Source organism: Leptosomus discolor, chromosome 1 (genome assembly GCF_034619465.1).
Source record: "Leptosomus discolor isolate bLepDis1 chromosome 1, bLepDis1.hap2, whole genome shotgun sequence".
Lineage (NCBI taxonomy): Eukaryota > Metazoa > Chordata > Aves > Leptosomiformes > Leptosomidae > Leptosomus > Leptosomus discolor.
Window position 1 is genome coordinate 199,828,426 of NC_141391.1, and position 21,096 is coordinate 199,849,521.

Genomic DNA, 21,096 nt, shown 5'->3' on the forward strand with positions numbered 1-21,096 from the left:
GAGGTGAAGATGTAAGAACAGATTCTGAAGCTGCATATTCTGGGCTAATAACTAGTCACTCATAGTGATAGAGATAAAGCAATGTAAGATTCAAATCATGCAAATGTTATTCAGCATCTTTTATATTTTAACAGCAGTTCACAATACTTCACAAGTGAAAGTAGTCAGTTTGGTTTCCAAAGTGATGTTAAGAATTTCAACTTCAATTCCATAAACAGAATAAGAATGTAAAAATAAAATCTTAAAAAAACTGGTCCGATCTCTGAAACTAAATGCTCATCATGGGTCTGAATGAAGTCAGGTAGAAAAATTATGGCTCTGTAAGAGTTGATTGCTTATTTTTTTTTGTCAGTTAAGGACAGAAAAATAAGTTAGTCTTACAGACATTGATGTGTTAGAAATGGCATTGTGATATACAATTTGTCTTGATGAAACTGTAACTATTACAACAGGTCATGAAATGTTTCTTACTTGATATGACCTTCTCAATCATGTGTTCATGTGGGTCTCCAGTATATGGTGTACATAATTTAATGTCAATTCAACATTTACTGCTGAAGCTGTGGTGGAATGCTTGACATCTATCCAATTTACCCCAATGTAATATCTGTTTTAGGTCTACTTCCTATTAAAATTCACAGGGTTAACAAAATCAGTGTCACTCATATAGTGCTCTTGCAGTGCCAGCTGTTGATCTTATTAATTTAACTGTAATAGGTCAAGATCCTGCAGATAATACATAGTTGCAAAAAAATGTACCTTTGCTGTCTAATATATAATGTATTAATATATTAGATTATTACCATTATGATTTCCTATAACTTTCATTTGCAATTATGTATGATATTTCAATTATTGTTTAAAAGCCTTTATTTGATTGGAATATATAATGAAACTATGGGTTTTAGATGTAAAAATGTTATCTATATACATTCTGTGAATAATTGTAAATGAACAGAATTACTAGCATATAGGTAATATAATTTTTCTCTATCATTCTGCTTTAATTTTCCCCTTGATAAAATTTTGTGCAGGTTGTATTCTAAGCTCTGTGATGAGAAGGTATCAGTTCACATCTAAGTAGTTCATGGAGAATTATAAAACAGAGTGCTGAGATAATTAAATAAGTATTAAGTGGATTAGTTAGTCACATCCCAAAGCTCTGAGAAGTCTTTTCAATGGGAAAGACTGCAAAGTGATTACAAAACCTGATGGTACAATTTCAGTCATGGATATAGCTGTCTTTTTGTGAGAACGAGCTTTTTCTTTCTGCCATGCTTTGTACTTGCCATCTTACAACAATTACCAAAGGACAATGCCGTATTCTAATTATTTGCTATTTTCAATATTAGTTTTCATGGAAGAGAAAGGGTCTAGAATGAAAATTTGACTCCTCGTATTTCCCAAATGGATTTCATAATATGTGTTAAGTACAGAACCTTCTAATTTTTTTTTCTTCTACATTTGCAGAAAGTATGAGTGTCATATTATGGACATGTCTGCACTATTCTGCAGGGCACACCACAAAAAAAATACAGATATAGCTGCTGATGGGCTGGCTTAGGCACATGTAGTTGCTGAAATGCAAGTTCAAGTCCTGAAAGTCCAATAGTTGCTTTTAGCAATCTACATATGAGAAGAACACCAGTGAACAGTCACTATTTTCATGCTTAAGTGAAATTCCCTCCCTGCCAAAAAAAAAAAAAAAAAAAAAAAAAAAAAGGCAACTTTCCAGTTGTTTTCAATGGGAATGAGATCCCATCCCATGCCTTATTGTGGGGCTGCCAAATTTAATTTAAGATTTTGAAGCAACAGAGAATTTACTGTGTGCCTTGGAAACTTGTTCAACTAATTGCTGGCTTACACAGTGTAAAAATGTGAGATTTTCTCCATGTGATTTTATCTATGTTGTTGATTTTCCCAAAGCTTCCTATATACATTTCTACAAATGAAAATGGCTTAGGATCAGCTTAGTTCATAATTCTGTGTCTTGACATAATATGGTGAAAAGAAAAATCTGAAGTATTCCAAATTAATTAATGTTAGATAGTGGATAAATTGAGATAAAAATTGGTATTAATTGTTGGGTTTCTTACATTATTTTTTTTAATTTTCATAATAGATTAAAAAAGACTTCCAGGTTTTCAGAGAAACAAACACAATATTGCAGAGATATAAATTCCAAGTAGGTATCTGGATATATAATTTTATTTTTCATTCATCGAATATAAGGAACTTAAGTACCTTTAAATTCTGGATATTTGCTGTTTGTAGGAATTCAGATAACAACCGTTGTTCAGGAAAAAAAAAATTGTTAATATTTCACACTAAGTTGCTGTTTAGTTTTGAACAGTTATTTAGTTAGAATTAATACATATAGCAGGATCAAAAGGTTTCAATTTAAGTGGTGTCTCAGAACACAAATAATCACAGAATCATAGAGTGGGTTGGGTTGGAAGGGACCTTTAAGATCATCTAGTTCCCACCCCCCTGCCATGGGCAGGGACCCCTCCCACCAGACCAGGTTGCTCCAAGCCCCATCCAACCTGGCCTTGAACACTGCCAGGGAGGGGGCAGCCACGGCTTCTCTGGGCAACTTGCAAGAAGTAAAAATACAGAAGGGCCAAGGCATTGGATGGATACAGGAATTGTTCTTTTAAAGACAGTGGCCAGACTTCTTAAAGTGACAGTCATAAGGATTACAGATAGAAACAATCCAGAGTGATTTTTAGTTTTCTTCTTCCACTTTGGAAATGTGAATTATTCAGCAACCTGTGTACTGGCAGAGTTTTGCTACCAGCCACATGATGCGACCCTGGTATGGCAGACTGAAGTGAAAACTCAATTTCAATGTCAAAAGCTACAAATTGCTCTAAAATATCACTTTAAAATGGATTGGTATCCTTTTTTTATAACTGTATTCCAATTTTGTCTTTTGTGTATTTGGCCTGGAGAAAGGTACTCAAGCAAACACATTTCATTTCAGAGATTTAAATGTGTATTAGTTAATCAAAAGTCTATATAATAATCCTTCACAGTGAATCTGTACAGGAAATGTTGGTCTTCACTTGGAATTTCCAGTGTTAAAAATCTGATGAATTAGCTTTTAATTTCAGCTGTAATTTCCTAGAAATCATATGTCTTTGACTTACGAACCTCATCTTTTTCTGAGTCCTCTCTCATAACATTGTTACACTTGTCTTCTAAGAGTTGTACGTATTTTGCAATACTTTTTCATGTCAGGCCACGTCTTCCTGTCAAACTCTCCCATTTTGTTTCAGCTATTGATCTCTGCTGGATTTTGCTTTGGATCTCTGAAGAGAAATTTTCTTTTGTGACTCAGTTTAAATTCTCAATAACAAAATGTTAAACTTTCCCAAGGTATTTCACTGGAGATTCTTTTCTTTAGTAACATCGCTGGCTGCAGCTTATGAATTACAGACACATCCTGAATTTTGAAAATATTATGAAAATAATTTTACTTTAATAGGCCAAAGGTTTGTGAATATCTTAACGGTTTATGATTTTCTTTAAAAACAGAAAAAGATTCATAATTGACAGACAATAGATAGAAATGTAAAATCAGCAGATAATTATAATTATTTATTTACTTCCACGCTTTTCAGGCTTTAGTCAGCAAAAATTATCTGATAGTAACAAGCTTATATTGCATTGTCATAGCTCTGTATAATACAAAAAATTATATATCTTCATGACGAATTTTGAAATAAGGAGATTCCAGACTATTCCAATTTTATATGCTCATTACTTTAAAAGTGATTTTCTTAAAGTAAATGTGCATTTATCTGAGTAAGAACTATAGAATGTTTTGTCCAGATAATCTTTTTTTTTCCAGAAAATATAAAAGACGGTATCAGGAAAACACTTGTTTAAAGTGGTACATATGCGCTACAAAATAATTTTTAATTTCTTTTTCTTTAATTATAGGAGCATCTAGATAAAAGGAAAGCCAAACAACAAAGCAAACATCTTTACAAAAATGAATTTTTTGCCTATTTGAGTTCACAACTGTCAAATCAGGAAACGCTTGAAGGAACTGTTGGTACACGCACATACAGGTTTCCTTGCAAAAACTGTATCAGTAGAAGGTCCTTAAAACTGGGGGAAAAACTGAGAGATAAGAAGTTCTTTTGAAAGAGCAGGACTCTATCCCTGTACTGAAAAGAAAGTAGATGTTGGAGAGTTACTGGGACAGAGTATAGAGAAGATGTAGAAAAAACAAGTCGTAGCAGAGCAAATGTTTATGTTACCGTACACAGTACAGCTCTTTTACCACCAGTTCTCTGAGATATCTTCTTTTCTCTAGGTTTTTAAACCAACTCTCTTCAGGCTGAGAGATTTAGTAAACTGAATATAAAGTTTTCCACTGAACTGACTTTATGCAAATGAGTCATTAGTGCAGTCTCCAGGATGTTGTCAGCCCAATCTGTTTCCATCTTAGCATTAACTTCATAACATATGTTTGCATCTATTTTATGATACTGGTAACACTTCTCTCGTATGAACCAGGAATTGGCCCCAAAACTTTTGAGTAGTAGCAGCTTGCTATACAATACAGGAAGCTGTTGTACTGATCCATTAAAAATGATTTAAAACATTCCCAAAACATTGCTTAAATAAATTGCTCTTTTAAAGGATTGTAGAATAAATGGATACATTGGTTCTAGCCATTACACATTCTGATATATTGCTTCATGCTAGGCTATACTGCAGTGTGTCACTTCTCGTGACTTTCCTACTTTGTTTCCTTTGCATTTCGGATATGACATGCTGCTACTGTGACTAATGCAATCTTACAGAACCTAAAGAAACTTACATGCTGGGAGTTAGCAATAAAGTGTGCCACTGCTTTGTTTTGCACACTTTTATTTCTGTAAAACATTGAAGAATGTCTTTTTCTTAATAACACAGTGCTTGTTAGTTTCTACTGGCTATTTTTTAAATAACCAATAGCTACAAAAAGTGAACAACTATTATAAATGTTATACACATGAAAATACTTTTCTGATTTTACAGTCTTTTCAAAAAATAATCTCCTTCTCAAACTGACAAAAACAGTCTGTATGTGAATAGACAATAGCAAGTCAATGTTATGTCTTTTCTACTCCCAATAAAATTGAAATTTCAAACCCCTAAAGCTTCTTTTTTGGCATTTTTAAAACTTTCATAGTTGCTTTTACACAGCACGATTTGAAACATTGTCTGAATAATTTCAAATTCCTTTTTGAGAGTGCCAGGTTGCAGGAACTTAGAAATTCTCAACTGTTATGCAGTATAAAAGGCATTAGCAGCCCACTGAACAAGGACTGAAATTCTGGACTTCTGGGCAGTTATGCCATAGAAAGGATACAGTGGAGAGTAAGGCAGGAGCGGTAGGAAAAAAATAAGACAACTGTGGCAGCTTCAAACAGGAGAGTGTTCTCACTGTCTAGCAGTAGTTGTTGTCACAGCTTCTCTCTTTGGAGCTGACAGCAAAGGGAGTCCAGCTTTCCATGGCTCTGGCATAGTGGGAAATGCAAGGGTGTAACGACTGGTTTTCTGACTCCAGCAAGAAGCTGGCTTGGAAAATTGTACAACTAGAAGCTGTTTTGCCTTCCTCCTAAGTTATCATTCGTAACAACTGCACTTCAGATATGCTTCCACTTCGTTCTTTTCCCCCTGGTCTCACAAATCATATACTTTGATTTGTACAGTGATACAGCTGTTATGTAATTAGCCTATAGCAAGTGGTTATGGTGAGATACGGATCTGAAACCGTCAGACTGAAATGCATATTTTACCTTTCTCACAAATTTCTTGCATGGGTCATAAAACACTATATAAAATGTTGGCAAGAACTTCTCTTTTTCTGGTTATGCTTTGAAAGAATATGTTGGCCGTAATAGCTATAGATGTTTAAATACAGAGAAGTCCAGTCTCTTCTTTTGAATTTGATGAAGATATCTACCTGCAGGTAAGTCAGAGGCGTAAGCCTGAAAAGCAATGGGATTTCAGGTACCAGCTCTGCAATCCTCCTTATTTCCTAAATCCCTAATCAACACATGGATATTTTTAAGTATCTAATTTCTCTGTGTACTGCATAGGCTTTCCCACTCACATATTTGACTTTTACTCAAAAAAACCTGAGGACCTCATATATGATTTCCTAACAAGTGGCAGCCCAAGATTAACTGAGAGAAAATTTCCATCTCTAACCCCATTGCAGGATGACAGTGCAAGCTAATGAGGAGGTTGTTCCTTCTTTCCAGCTACAAATGTGCTCCTGAATACTGAAACATTCAGGATGTTGGGGCTAAAATTTCATCTTGGGTTTTGCTTATTGACCTGTCTGTAGTGGATTTCATTCTTTTTCCCTACAGGTTTTCAATGTTGCTATTGTTGTTGCTGTGATTGATACTGTATTTTCACTGCAGAAAATACAAAAGTAAAGCAGATATTCTCCGAGTCTAAACAAAATAGTCACCAAGGACATCAGTATAAGGGGCATAACTAGCCCCTTGGGAGCACAGCAAAAGAAAATAATTCTCCCAGGAAATTCTGCTTCCGAAGTTATAACTGTGGGGAAAGAAGATAACAACCAATATAACAACCAAGTCCAAGATTTAGAGAAGAAAGGGTAAGGAACAGGAATAATTGTTACTCTTTTCTTTATCAACACCAGAAACCTAAATACATTTTCATTATCTGTATTAAGATATTTAGTGTAGATCCTTGGATAAGCAGAAGTGCATGAGGTTACTTCAAAGTTTTCTGTTAAATTAATACTCGGCTCGGTCTTCTTGTATTGTATGATTTACATATGTATTCTCCTCTGAGTTTAGTCTGGTAGAAAATAATATGTGAGGGCATACGGAAGGAGAGAATCTGCTCCCTTAAGGGTATCTGGTCAAAGCAGCCATAAACAAGAACACAGAGACAAACCTGACCACACGTGATAAGGGGAGTTGTGATACGAACAAATGGTCAGTCGCATGAATCAGTAAGGATATAAGGAGAGTGAGATGGTTTATTTTGTTCAGTTTGAAGGATAAGGAAAGGAAGTGAGACAACACACACAGACATGAAACCTGACCAACAAGAACAACCGGAAACAAACCTGATCATTAGCACTAATTGATGGGCTATCAGGAAACTGCAGGCAAACCAGGACATTGCAACAGATAAGAACAGGAAACTGAGCATCCTGGCTTTTAGGAGGAGGTCAGTGGGACTATGCCAACTGATGAGGAAATGTGCAGGGTAAGGGGGGCGTAGAGGTGAGAAAAGTAGGGGTAGACAGAAAAAGGTATAAAAGGGAGTGGCTATGCATAAAATGGGGCAAGTCAGTGCACTTGTCTGGCTGAGTCCTGTTTCTGATCGCCACAGTCTTTCCTATCTTCTCATACCTTCTTCTTAAATCTTTTCTTAACTGTCTCTCCGTGTAATCTCATTCTTTGTCCCATTTGTATGTGTGTGGTGCAAGTACTAAGTGCCAGCTACTGGTGAGACCTGTATGTGTGTGAGCAGAATTTGGTGCCAGCTACTGGAGTCAGAATGGGGCTCTGGGTGACCCTGACCTGTGGTGTTGGCTATGGGAGCGAGTGGGGTCTCAGCATTAGTGACTGGAGCAAGTGGGTGTCTTTAACCTCCAGCCATGGAATAGGAATGGTGCATGTCCCAAAAACAGCTACTGGGGGACCAGCATGAGGGAGGGACTCGATGCCGGTAGCTGGCGTGGGACCACAGGACAGAGTTCGTATGCCGTGTGCTGGCTGCTGGGGCTCTGAGCATCTTTATCTTCCACAGTCCTGATGTGTGTGGAGTGTGCATGTATATTCACTGGGAAAGCTTAAGCTGGACCAGCTGACAAGCAGGGGGACCTCAGGTCTGGGTTGGGTTATCAGGTGGGTGGAGGGTCTATGCTGGTATCTGGGGAATCCATGATAATGGAGTTCCTGTGGGATGAGTGTGTGAGTGCTGCATGTGTGAAGCGAACACTGAGCTGGACCAGCCAGCAAAGAGGGGACCCATGGGTGGGTAAGGGGACCAGGATGTGGGCAGGGATATCAGGCAGACAGAGGAGCCTTGCCAGTGCTCGAGGGAACCATGAATGTGCATATGCTTGTGAACCTGGAGAGTGTATGCTTGCTCTAGTGACCTCCTGTCTCTGGAGAAGGGCAGGAGGGAGATGTGGGCCAGAATGGCTGAAGGAGGTGGCCTCATCCACTTAACAGGATATACACATTGTAATGTAGAATTTCTTTATTAAATTTGGAAAGAAGCTAATTCCATGCCTTTTTCTTCAATTCAGTGCAGTTTTCAGTTGAACAAGGTCCATGTTGTTAATGCGTACTTGTCAAGGATGCTAAAATGCTTACCAGATAGTTTTTATTAAATAGATTCCTATTAAGATATAAAAAGGTCAAATTTCTGCTTCTGCTGTGAAAATATAGACCTTTTGTGGGTAAAATGTTGTTAACAGCTCCAGTCTTGATATTCAGTCTGTAGTAACATAGAAGTCAATGAACTTATTTGTAAAGCTTTCAGACTGAGAAGACAAACTTATGTCCAGATTCTGACTCAAAATCCCTATTAAATCCAACTGTGCATTTTAATTTCAAATTGATGTAGTGGGTCTGTCTGAGATGGAGCCCTCATCATGCTGTGCTGTGTAGTGGTATCTAGAAAGGTGTTGATAACACTCCACTGTTTTGACTGTTGCTGAGCAGGGCTCACACAGCATTAGGGCTGTCCTTCCAACATTTTCTCAGTGGTGGGCAAAATGTTGGGAGGGGACATAGCCAGGGCAGCTGACCCAAGCTGGCCAAAGGGATGTTCCATACCATATGATGTCTGCTCAGCAATATAAGCTGGGGGAAGAGAAGAGGAAGTGGGAGCATTCATTTTCGCATTTGTCATCCAGACCAACCGCTCTACTTCCCAGGAAGTGGCTAGACATCACCTACTGATAGTAAGTAGACAATAAAATCTCTTGTTTTCCTTTGCTTCCTTGGGCAGCATTTGCTTTTCCTTTAATAAGCTGTCCTTATCTTGACCCACGTGCCTGTTGCTATATTTTCTCTCTCCTCTCCAGCTGAGCGGGGAGGAATGATAGAGCGACTTTGGTGGGCATCTGGCATCCAGCCAGGGTCAACACACCACAGTCTTTTTGGCACCCAATGTGGGGGCTCAACAACGGCAGTTTTGTATTAAGCGTACTGTAACTATAGCAGTTATTAAGTGGCAAGCTCCTGTGCAGGTCACGGAGTTTGTTGGCTGCACTGCTTATCTCTTTGTTTTGCTGAGTTTGGGAACATGTTAATACAGATAATGTCTATGTGCTTTGCTCTCACATTGATGGCTTTATTGTGCTGGGGGAGCTATTTTGTGGGGAGGATGAAGGAGCTTGGGAATATGCTAACAAATAGTAATTATGTGCTCTGCTCTGACATTGATGGCCTTGTTGTGCTGTGGGAGGCAGCTCCAGTAGCAAAAAAGAGACAGTAGATAAGGAGACCAACAGGACCATATCATCAATTGGTAAGGGAAGAAGAAGGGTCTGATCAAGAAGCTGGATCTTCAACAAAGAAATTGGAGGAAGGAGAGAGAGAAATCCAAAATGAAGCAGAAACTGTCCAGTGCTTGACCTCCTCAAAACTTGGAGACATGTGGAAGTGAGCACGATTGGTAAGCGGTGCTGGCTGGCTGCTCCGATCTGGGATAAAGGAGCCAACAGTCAGCAGCTGGAAGGTAGGGAAGCCAAATAGCTGGGATCCCTTGCTAGAAACTGGGGAATTGAAAGAGGAATTGGAAAAGAGGCAGCAATTTGCAGTCTCTAGAGACAGCTGCTCTCAGGTGTGAAGGCAAGATACCCATTCAAGGAAGGTCTTGTGAACTTCCCAGAAAAGTGGACTGCCGCAGATGAAGGCATCTAGTGCCTGAGAGAATTAGCAGTGCTGGAAGTCATCTACAGTGATCTAGACATGATGAGGTCTCCAGAGATCCAGAGGATGTCCTGTGCATGCAGGTCATGTGGAGGAAGGTGGTTCAAAGTGCCCCAGTGTCATACTCTAGCATCTTGGCTTCGATGTATTACCTGGATATGAATACACCAACTGTGAAGAGTATCTTCTTGGCTCCAAAACTGAAGGAAATCTCTATACCTCCTCATTCCTACGGGACAGCTCCATGGTTGTCAGGGATGCCCCAAAAAAACAGTCTTCTCCTGCCGTGGTCAGAGGGAAAGGGAATCCCAAACATGCGCCGCATAATGCACTCTGGTTCTTCCTGCATGACCCGCAGAGGACATGAGGAAGTGGGATGATGAACCCACTTCCAAGCTGGAAGCCTGTGTATGTGAACTGAGAGGGAAAACAGCTGTTAAGAAGTGGTCACCCAAGAAGGCTGTGAGCTTAATTGCTGCAAAGACACAAGGCAATCAACGATCTCCCAGACATAAAAGAACTGAGATCACCTCCCTTGATCCTGGTGAGGGGACTTCTGGTCTGGCACTGCAAAGGTCAGACAGTGAATATTCTGATGATGAACAGGAATAGACCATCCCTGCATTCAGCCAGGACAAATAGGATGACCAGGTATACTGGACTGTGTGGATTCCATGGCCTGGCACATTAGACCCACAGCAGTATAAAGCTTTGGTAGACACTTTGTATGCTAGTGCCATCAGGGTATAGAGGCAGAGAACCCATCTGGAACTCAGGAGTGGCAGGGGGATGCCAAGAATAGTCTGTGTTGGAGACTGAGGTGAGCTTAACAGGAGACAAGTGGGAAAAAGACCCCATCGTGACTGGCCCAGAGGCCCCTTGTATCCTTGGCATAGACTACCTCAGGAGAGGGTATTTCAAGGATCCAAAGGGCTACTGATGGGCTTTTGGTGTAGCCACTGTGAACACAGAGAAGATCAAACACCTATCTACCCTGTCTGGCCTCTCAGAAGGTCCCTTCATTATGGGATTGCTGTGAGTTGAAGAACAGCAGGTGCCAATTGCTACCAGGATGGTGCACCGATGGCAATATCGCACCAACCAAGATTCCTTGGCTCCCATCCATGAGATGATTCAACTGGAGAGCAAGGAGTCATCAGCAAGACTCACTCACCTTTTAATAGTCCTTTATGGCCAGTGCAAAAGTCTGTTGGAGGGTGGAGGTTAACAGCAACGAGCTCGACTGGGAAACCTAACTGCCCAGGAATCCTGGAAGAAATCATGGACTGGTGAAAAGGAAGAGATATTGGAGCATTGCCTGAGGAGATGGCTCATGCCCAAGAGTCAGCAGCATATAATGAGTTATCAGAAGATGAAAGGTGTTATGCTTTGTTTACTGATGGATCCTGTCATGTGGTAGGAGATTGTCAGAAGTGGAAAGCTGCTGTATGGAATCCCACGCAGTAAGTCACTGAGGATACTGAAGGAGAACGTGAGTCAAGTCAGTTTGCAGAAGCGAAAGCCATCCAACTAGCCCTGGAGATTGTAGAATGAGAAAAGTGGCCAGTACTCTATCTATATTGACTCCTGGATGGTGGCTAATGCCCTGTGGGGGTGGCTACAACAGTGGAAGAAGACCAATTGAAAGTACAGGGTAAAACCCATCTGGGGTGATGAACATTACTGCCTGGGTAGAAAACATCACTCTAAATGTCATATAGATGCTCACATGGCCAAAAGCCACACCACTGAAGAACATCGAAACAATGAACACATAGATGAGGCTGTGAAAATTGAAATAGCTCAGGTGGACCTGGATTGGGAGTGTAAGGGGTCAACCCATCATATTTTATTTCCTTCACTATATGCAAATGAAAGGCAAATAAAATGAAGGCAAAATGTTTCTACATATTTAAATAGATTCAGTACAAAAGTAGGTTCATGACTCTAATATCAGTGCTGTGATAAGATTGGGCTTTGTCTTTTCTGTTAGACTTAATTAAGCCAGTATCTAACAAATTTGATTTTGAAATCATGGAAATCCACTGGATAAATAATTCTTATGTAACTTGTAATACTTAAGGCAAAGACAACTTATATATTATTTTTGAAGACAGCTCAGTTTTGGGTAGGAACTGAATGTTAATTTTATGGAATAGGTGAGCATTTCATTGGAATGCTGCCATTCTTTTGCCTAGCTACAATCTATGACAAAATTTCTTTCCAAAATGGCATTGAACTATAGCAAATGTGCATGGTTTGGCACCTCTTGCAGAGCATTCAAAAGAGCATTTCCAAGATACTGCAAAGGTAGGGACATAATGCAAGTGTGTATCACTAAGCCCACACATTAGGACCTAGAGCCTCTGTGATCAGTTCAAAGGCCTCAGGAGTGGAGAAAGGACAAAAGATGTTTCTAAGTGACATTTCACCTTTCTGAATCCCTTTCCAGGTCTTGCCACTCATTAGAGCTTTCCAGATCAACTTTGACAGGGACTGCAGTGTGATCCTCCTTCTTTCTATTCAGAGACTCCTCTGTAATAAATATCTAAATTAGAAGCTAGTTAGAAATCAGTATAAATGGTGCTCACTAGGTGGATCTAGACTACTAGAAAACAAATTTCTTACTCCTCCCATCACTTGTCACCTCCTCCCCTGCATCAAAACAGAAGGTGGGTGTTCTGAAATTTCCAAGATCTTTAAAGACTCTTCAATGAAATATATACAGTAGATGTTGCACAAAGGGAGTAACAGGAAAGAAGCAGGACTCCCAAGAACAATTTGACTCAGGCATAAATTCATAAGCTAATGCCAACTAATGACATGCACTATTTGGTGTGGAATCACATTTTAAAATGAGCACAATGAACAGAGAGCTGAGCCAGTGCAAAAAAAGCATTTCAGGGATAATGTGATCAATAAATTACAGTCTGTGTCAGGAGTCTGATTACCATATCCCAGATGTAGTGAAAAGGACGTACAGGGCACCAATAAAAAGGTCAGTATACAGTGCATAGCTATAATTGAGTGTACTACTTACAGAGAACAGCTACAGGATTGTGTACTGGCCTTAGTGAAACAGTGAGAGAGATTATCTGTATGCATTTTTTAATTTAAGAAAATTAAAAGGACAATGTCTTTTCACATTTTTTCCTAGAAAATGAAAAGCAGCAATTTACAGCAATACTTAAATAAACAAACCAAAAAACAGCACACACACCCCCCCCCTAAAATTATAACTCAGAGCAAGAACTGATATCTGATCACATATCTAGATATGGGTTCAGATCTGAGCTCTTCATCACCCAAGTATTATTTCTGTTAAAGTCTAATTCTAAATGTCAAAATAGAAAAGCAAATGAACTATGTTAGATTGCATTAACATCTGCTTTAGTTCTGTAATAACCCCATTGATTTAATAAATTATAAACATCGTAGTGCTCCTCAATCTAAGAATGATACAGTTTGGATTTACGTAGCAGTTTACAGATTCCTTTGTGTTTACCACTCCTGAAATCAAAATCAAAACTGCAGTTCATGAGAAAAGTTATAGGAAAGAGGAAGAGATTGGTGATAAAAGCATTCTCTGACTGCAGATTAGATGTATTGAGTTTACAAACTTATTTATGTTGAAAGGAAGTCATTCAGCAAGCCTTTCTGGCTCTTGATACATCTGTCTGTACTTAATATGACAAGTTTGTATCATTCTTCCTAACAGAAAATTGAGAATACAGAAAGGAAGAAATATGTGTCTGCATGCATTCAGCATAGCTGGTAGACTCCCAGTCACCTGTGTCCATACCTGCTGCTCTAGAAGCATGCCAGCATAAACATGATCTGCAAAATGTCATCCCAAAATGTACCACCTGTGTAACTGTGATCTTTCTCTGTACTAACTAGAGAACTCAGAAGAAACTGACAGGCGTTTAAGGAAAAAAATGTAAAGCTTTCATTCTATGTAATACCTATGGATCAAACTCCAAAGCACTAAGCCATATTCTTCAGATATTGTATAGCATTGTGCCTTAACAAATAACTCCATTGGTTCCTATAATATTTCAATGGTTGAGTTAACAACACTTCAAAATCTACAATTAAGGTGTCTAGTCAATCCCATGAATTCCAGGTGCTGACAGATGTCGTGATTATACAATTTCTGCTTTCAGTTGAAACATACCCCTATGAAATATTTATTTAAAATTGTTAATTAAGTTTTCAGGTATAATGGATCAAGAATGGCATCTATGTATTAAACATCTGCAGTGTAAAAGTCTATCTACTATTTTAAATTCTCATTTGTGTCTAAAGCAGCCATTTTGGCCTATCTCATTAGTATTAGTGTAATAGGATCACAGGATAATTCAGCTTGGAAGGGACATCAGGAGATCTGTAGTTCAACTTTCTGGTTAAAACAGGGTCAACAATAAACTAAAACCAGGTCCCTCAGGGATTTACTCAACCTGCTCTTGAAAACCTCCAAAGATAGAGTCTGTACAATCTCCCTGAGCAACATTTTCAAGTGCGTTCCTTCATCTTAGAACTTTTTCCTTATACCTGGCATTTCCTTTCCAGGTATTACTGGAGGTGAGTAATTTTTCCATCAGGATATAACATTATTTCTGCTTATTTCAAGCATATGCAACAAAGCAAGGTAAGGATCACAGCTTAATTTTAAGAGTGAGCTGACACTTACTTACGGATAGATACAAAACCATCCATAAGGTAATTTGAAGTTCGACTCTAATGAAATCCAGATAAGTAAATTCAAAATTATATTACAAAAAATCTCTGCCTAATCTCACAGTCTATACGTCTTTTAGGTCTGCTCACTAAACTTGCCCAGATATCTACAGAACATTCTTAGAACTGCTGTCACCTTGGCTGATAAAAGCATCTTAATGCCTACCTCACACCTAAATCTCACCTGCTTTGGTCTCTGGTATGACTGTGATGAGAACACTACTTTTTGAGGGGCACTGTAACTTCAGTTATTGGTTTCATGACTTCATCCATGTTGGACCTTCTGTCTGTGTAATGGAAAATGCGCAGGAATCCCATGGAGCAGGGGGAGGATCCCAAAGCTCTTTCCTCTCATAGGAATCCCTATGGGCTGCAAGATCCTTTCCTTTTATTGTTCTTTTATTCATCCCATTAATTTTCGTAGTGTCAGAGTTCAAGGTACCCTCCAGAGAAATGGGACATGAGAAACTAACCCCAACTGAATTTCAGTTTAAGAGTTCATAAAAGTCACATGCATTCTAGGCACAAGATTATGGCACAAAACCTGGTGGCATCTCCACCCTGTTTGCTGGTTCTACGGGAGTGGCATCTAGTTGAACATTTGTAACAGACTAACTGAAATACTTATGCGCTAAAAGAATTTTTCTAGTCTGAAATCAAGTCTTACCTGAATGCCTAACTCTATTCAGCTTGGTACCTAAGCAAAGGAAAAGGCTATATCTAAAATATGTGTCATAAATGCACCTTTCTTTCTCTTTAGTGTTTTCTATTTCAGACTCTCAGATTCCTCTCATTTGGGACATTGGCTCTTGTGGTTCCTGCTTTCCAGCATGTAATAGAGGTAACAAGAGAAATTAATCCAGGTTAGTGAATTCCTAACACAAAACTTTTGTATATCCAAGGTCTGATCTCTCAGTACTGGCTTGTAGGTTCCTTGTAGCTCTTGTAAATATTGATAATGAATTGAGTAACACAAGCAGAGGCATGGCCAACAAAATATGTAGATTTTATAAATTACAGACCTTTAAATATACAGCTAAATTTAACCCTGATTATGTCAGTAGTGTAGGTGAGCAATTTGCCTTCGTCATGGTGATTTTTCCAGGCAAGGCATATTCAAGAACACAGCACAGTTTCTTCTCTAAAATAGAAGGAGAATGGTCACACACCCTAGCTGGCTATACTTTTGTGCTGATAGTAGTATATATGCTCACTGGTATGGGAGGCTGACTGCAGCCCTGTGGGCTGTTCTTCTTCTTCCCTGTTTAGGTATAATATTTGTAAATTTGCCTAACATGACTCTTAAAGCACTTCCCCTCCCCTTTCACAGAATCACAGAGTCACAGAATCACAGAATGTTAGGGGTTGGAAGGGACCTTGAAAGATCACCTAGTCCAACCCCCCTGCCAGAGCAGGACCACCTAGAGTAAGTCACACAAGAACGCGTCCAGGTGGGTTTTGAATGTCTCCAGAGAAGGAGACTCCACAACCTCTCTGGGCAGCCTGTTCCAGTGCTCTGTCACCCTCACAGTGAAAAAGATTTTCCTTATGTTAATGTGGAACCTTTATATAGGAAAACTTAATCCTGCTGAACCTGTCACAAGAGAAGAGACTTGCATAAACATAAAAACATCAGAAAAAAAATCTACAAAAACCTCCTTACTTTTCAGAGGACTTGTACCCTCTTATAACCCTCTCACAAGTAGCAGGAATTCATATTCACCATTTGCCTCAGGGAAAGAGTCCTTCAACTGTGGTTCATGTTCAGGAAGATATGGTTTCTACTGTACCACCACATTTAAGTAGATTCAGTTCTTTCAAAATGATAGCAGAAAGGAAACAAATATTATGCCTTCCTCGCCATCCCACTCAGACTGTAAAAAATGGTAATGGTATCCTCCTTGCATTTCATAAGAGGAGATATAGTAACCAATACAAAGCCAACTACAGCCATTCTTGTATCCTATGGTATCTTGTACATTAACATGAAGCTGAGAGACACAGTTCAGGACTTATAGGAGACCAGCAGCCTTTTGAAGCAGCAGCTGGAAGCTGGGAGAGGGACTCTAGGGCATAAACCTGGCTAACAACAGTGTGGATGGAAGAAGGGACTTTGAACACTTAAAAGTTCATTGCTATGTCTGCAATTCATCTAGCAGTAAGAACATAGCAACTGATCCTTATGTCCTTTTACGAATTACTTTTCACCTCCAACAGCAGAGTCAGGTAGCACTTCATGACCTCTACATTTTTCTCCCACCTTTCTCTACACTGGGAAGGAACACTCGAAGGAAGGATTGAACATGCAGCCCATAACTCTTCAGATAGGAGCTATATGGCTACAAGTACATAAAAAGGTGAGCTAAAAACTCTAATCACCGTATTGTCTTGGGGGATGGCACCATATCTGAAGACATAATCTCTTTCTTCCTATTTTTCTGAATATGGCACTGTACCCAACAAGAAAATGATGCAGTCTCTTTTAGGAAGGACCCAAATCAGTCAGAAGCATGAGGGCCATATTATTTGCCCTTTCCTATCTTCACCAGAGTTTAATTCACAGCCATTGCATAAGCAAAGTGAGAGTCAGATGAACGAGGCTGGAATGGTGGTTAAATTGTTTGACTTTCTGGCCTAAAATACTTCCTATCACACACATTTTCTTTTATCTTTCAGGGTGTCTTTCTTTTTACACTCACTACTTCGGCATTCTGAAGGGCAATGCTCATTTTAAAATATGTATAAACTTCATTTAAAATAAATGAATCCAAAACCCTCTAGGGCAAAACCACGTTTGGTGTATCTCAGCTAACTTCAGTGGAGTTACACCAAGGTTGAATTCAGGCCTATGTCCTCTCATTTGTCATAAGCTTAGAGAAAAACAGAGACTCCTTTGACAATATGGGTAATTTTACATTCTCCTCCTCATTGCCCAGTTTTGTTTTATATCTTTAATGAAAACTTATATTAATGGGTTTTCATGCATTTATTTTTATGTTTGATAACATTTTTGAGCACTCCGATAAAATCAACAGAAATTAATGTAATAGTTTCCAGCCAGATTCAGTAACTCTAATTACCAGCATTTCTAGCTCAACTGTATAATACGCTTAACTATCCACTGTACTGAAGGAAATTTAGCTACTGCTGACTCAGTGTTCTTTTATGTTTGTATGAGGAGAACAATCAGAAGTGTAACTAAAGAAAAAAAAATGAATTTGCAAATTTCCGTTCATCATAGAATTATCATTAACGATATTTGAGAACTCCATAGAAATATATGAAAAATCCAATCAGGAATCTTTTGTCATGATGTATTTACAATTAGAGAAAATTGTATGAACACATTCTATGAAGCAATGTGGTACCACAGTAATGCATTTTTAAATTGAAAAACATCTCTGATATCCTAAAATAACTGCCTCTTTCTGATATGATATATTCATGACTCTCTTCATACTCTTCTACACCCTTATTTTTATATTCTCTTTGACTGAAAATGTCTTCAATGGCTTCATGTGCTGAAAACCACACAAAGAAAAAGACTTTGAGTACTGATTATTTATCTGGATTCGATCAAGGAGTAACCATAACCTACTTGTATCTAGAAGAATTTTGAACATATCTATGTAAATCCTTCTGTTGTTAAATTCCAAAATAAAAAAAATTGATTGGTATATTATGGAATTATGGACATTTCAGCTTACGCAGTTATTTCTAGACATTTTTATCTAGAAAATATGTTATAAAAGACAGGCACAAAGTATGGAAGATGCTAGCACTTTTTACATTATCACAGCTCACTCACGTGACTCTATGACATATGTTCTACTATTTTTGATGTTACCAAGCTATTAATAGGCATGATATTTCTGACACCCTGGAAGGACAGATTGAGAAGAAAGACTGAGCTCAAAAGGTTCAATTGTGTGATCACTAGGGATGGACGAAGTCACTAACATATGATAGATAAGCAAAATACCTAGCTTCTCCCGGTTGCAAATGTAATTTTTTATACGTTCAGAGACAGTCAAGATTTGGAAAATGCTTTTGCATTTTCTATGCAAACACAACTGTTTAAAGCTTGTTGTGGATATGGGATTATAACTAATTCTTCTCAAGACTACAAATAAAGTGATTCATTGAGTTTATTATATGTGGCTAAACAAACCATGAGATTTAAATATATGTAGATCACACTTTACCTACTTCAAAATAAACATTGTCATTACACAGTAAACATGAAGTGCAGAATTTTTTTCTAACATTCTCATTTCCTAGAACAAAATATACTGGTTTTGTTCAGTCTTTAACTTTAGAAAATAAGTTTCCTATTCAATATCAGAAAGAGATACTTAACTTTCTGTCTGTATGTTCCAGCAGTAAATTTCAATCTGAATCTCTATGGTGTTCACTTTTACTTGTCCACAAACCCAGCTGAGGCATATCAAAGACATAGAAATCTACATATCTTGCTTAACATGCATGTCCAGAAGCTCAGCTATCCCTTGCTGTTTAATCTGAAGTGAAAGTAAACAGAAAGTTCACTGTTTGTCTGATGTGCTCATCACATCCCTTTCTTCCTCAATAGAAAAAATTCATTTCTCCGCAGAGCAGTGGCATAGCACCACTACAATGTTCACAGTGCTCTAAATTCCTGAGCTCTTCAAAGAGCTATATAACAAATTTAGTATTGCAGAATTGGTAAATAGTTATCAGTCCCAGTGTCTGTCATTCATAGAATGAGATACTAGGTGCTGTTTATATCCTCAGTTTGCTTTGTCTATTTTAATTCTTCTACACTGGCCTGCTGCTGTATTTTGCTGACTGGTGCTTGTGCCAAGCATATTTCTTTCTCTTCATGTGGAGACCCCCACCTTTACAGTGACTGTGATAATCCCAGTAAAATCCAACACCTCAAGGAATCTGAACACTTGTTATTGCTGAGAAATGCAGTAACCACTAATGTTTGGGCATGTGACCAATTTTTTTAAAATTAATGATTTAAAGAACAGTGACCAGATTCACTCAGGGGGATGCAGGGAGCCTCAGTAACTCTGAGCATCCAAGCTTAAATAAGTCCTTAGGCTGCACGATGATATAGTGCCCAACAAGATCTCCAAGCACCTGGGAAACCAGACTCTCTTCAGGAGATTCAAACTGTAGATGTTTATTTTTACAGGCCCAGCACTCTAAGGCTTCCTTTAGTGATAATATTTCCTATACATGTCACCATAAAAATGACATTGTTTACTTCAGTAGATTTTTTTCCAAAATAAATACTTCAGAAAATGGTTTAATATGGGATTTTTTTTACCTTTGTAGATATCTACCATTAGTACCAGCTTTTTGTGAACTATGTTTGACCCTGGTCTTGATATTTTTTATTCCTTATTAGAGTTTCACAACCTCATCTGAACCATGTCAGACAGAAAGCTGATAGATAGGTACCACACAAAATGGACACGATCTCAGCTGCTGCTCTGCGAAGGGGCTAACACACTTCAGATTGCTGACTATATAGAGTAATGATCACTAATAATAATGCATAATAATGATCCAAATGCACAATGTATATAGATCAACCCACATTTTATAGATCTGAAGAAAATAAATTTTACCTTTGAGACTCTGACTTTTTTGTTGCAACCAAAAGAAAAGATGAGGAGAGGAAAATGAGGAAACAAAATTGCTTCATGAGGAAATGTAAAAGTTACTGATGGTCCTATTGAATACAAATTTTCTACCAGGACATTTGGATTATTTTTTATTTATTTATTTATTTTTATTTCAAGCAAAGTAGCTGTTAACAATTCATTCATAGATAACATTCTCAGAACACTTCCATATTTATTAAAAAAGCTGAACATTTTCACTCAGATGTAGGATACAAGAGCTTTAAAGCAATATCAGTACTTTCTTTTTTATTATTTTTCCTCACTGAATTTGGATTTTTTTTTCCAATATTCAAACACTGTAATGATTATTTGCCCTCCTTCAAGAAAAAAGTTCCAAAGTACCGTAGACCCAGTAGAGTGCTTTCTGCATCTGTCCAAGACCTTGGCATACTTCCCTGTGCTCTTCTAGCCTCAACCCTAAGGGCAGCCAAAGGCAAAAGTATTTTCGGCAGACTAAGAAACACTGTAAGCTTCAGGGATTTCTGGATGACAGATTTTAAACGGTAACCAAAGTAGAGGTGTGATTAAAAATAACAAGAGCTAAAACCTGTCTTTGAGTTGTAAAGGAAAATGTGCAAATTTTGCTTTCCTCAACATCATAACTGATGACTGAATCATTTCTAAGTTATTCACAAAAGTTAAAAGCAAGGTCAATCTATTACACCATTTGTTCTGTGTCCCTAATAATACAGTAAAACTCTCTTGCACATCTTGTTGTTGTTTTTTGTAGTCAG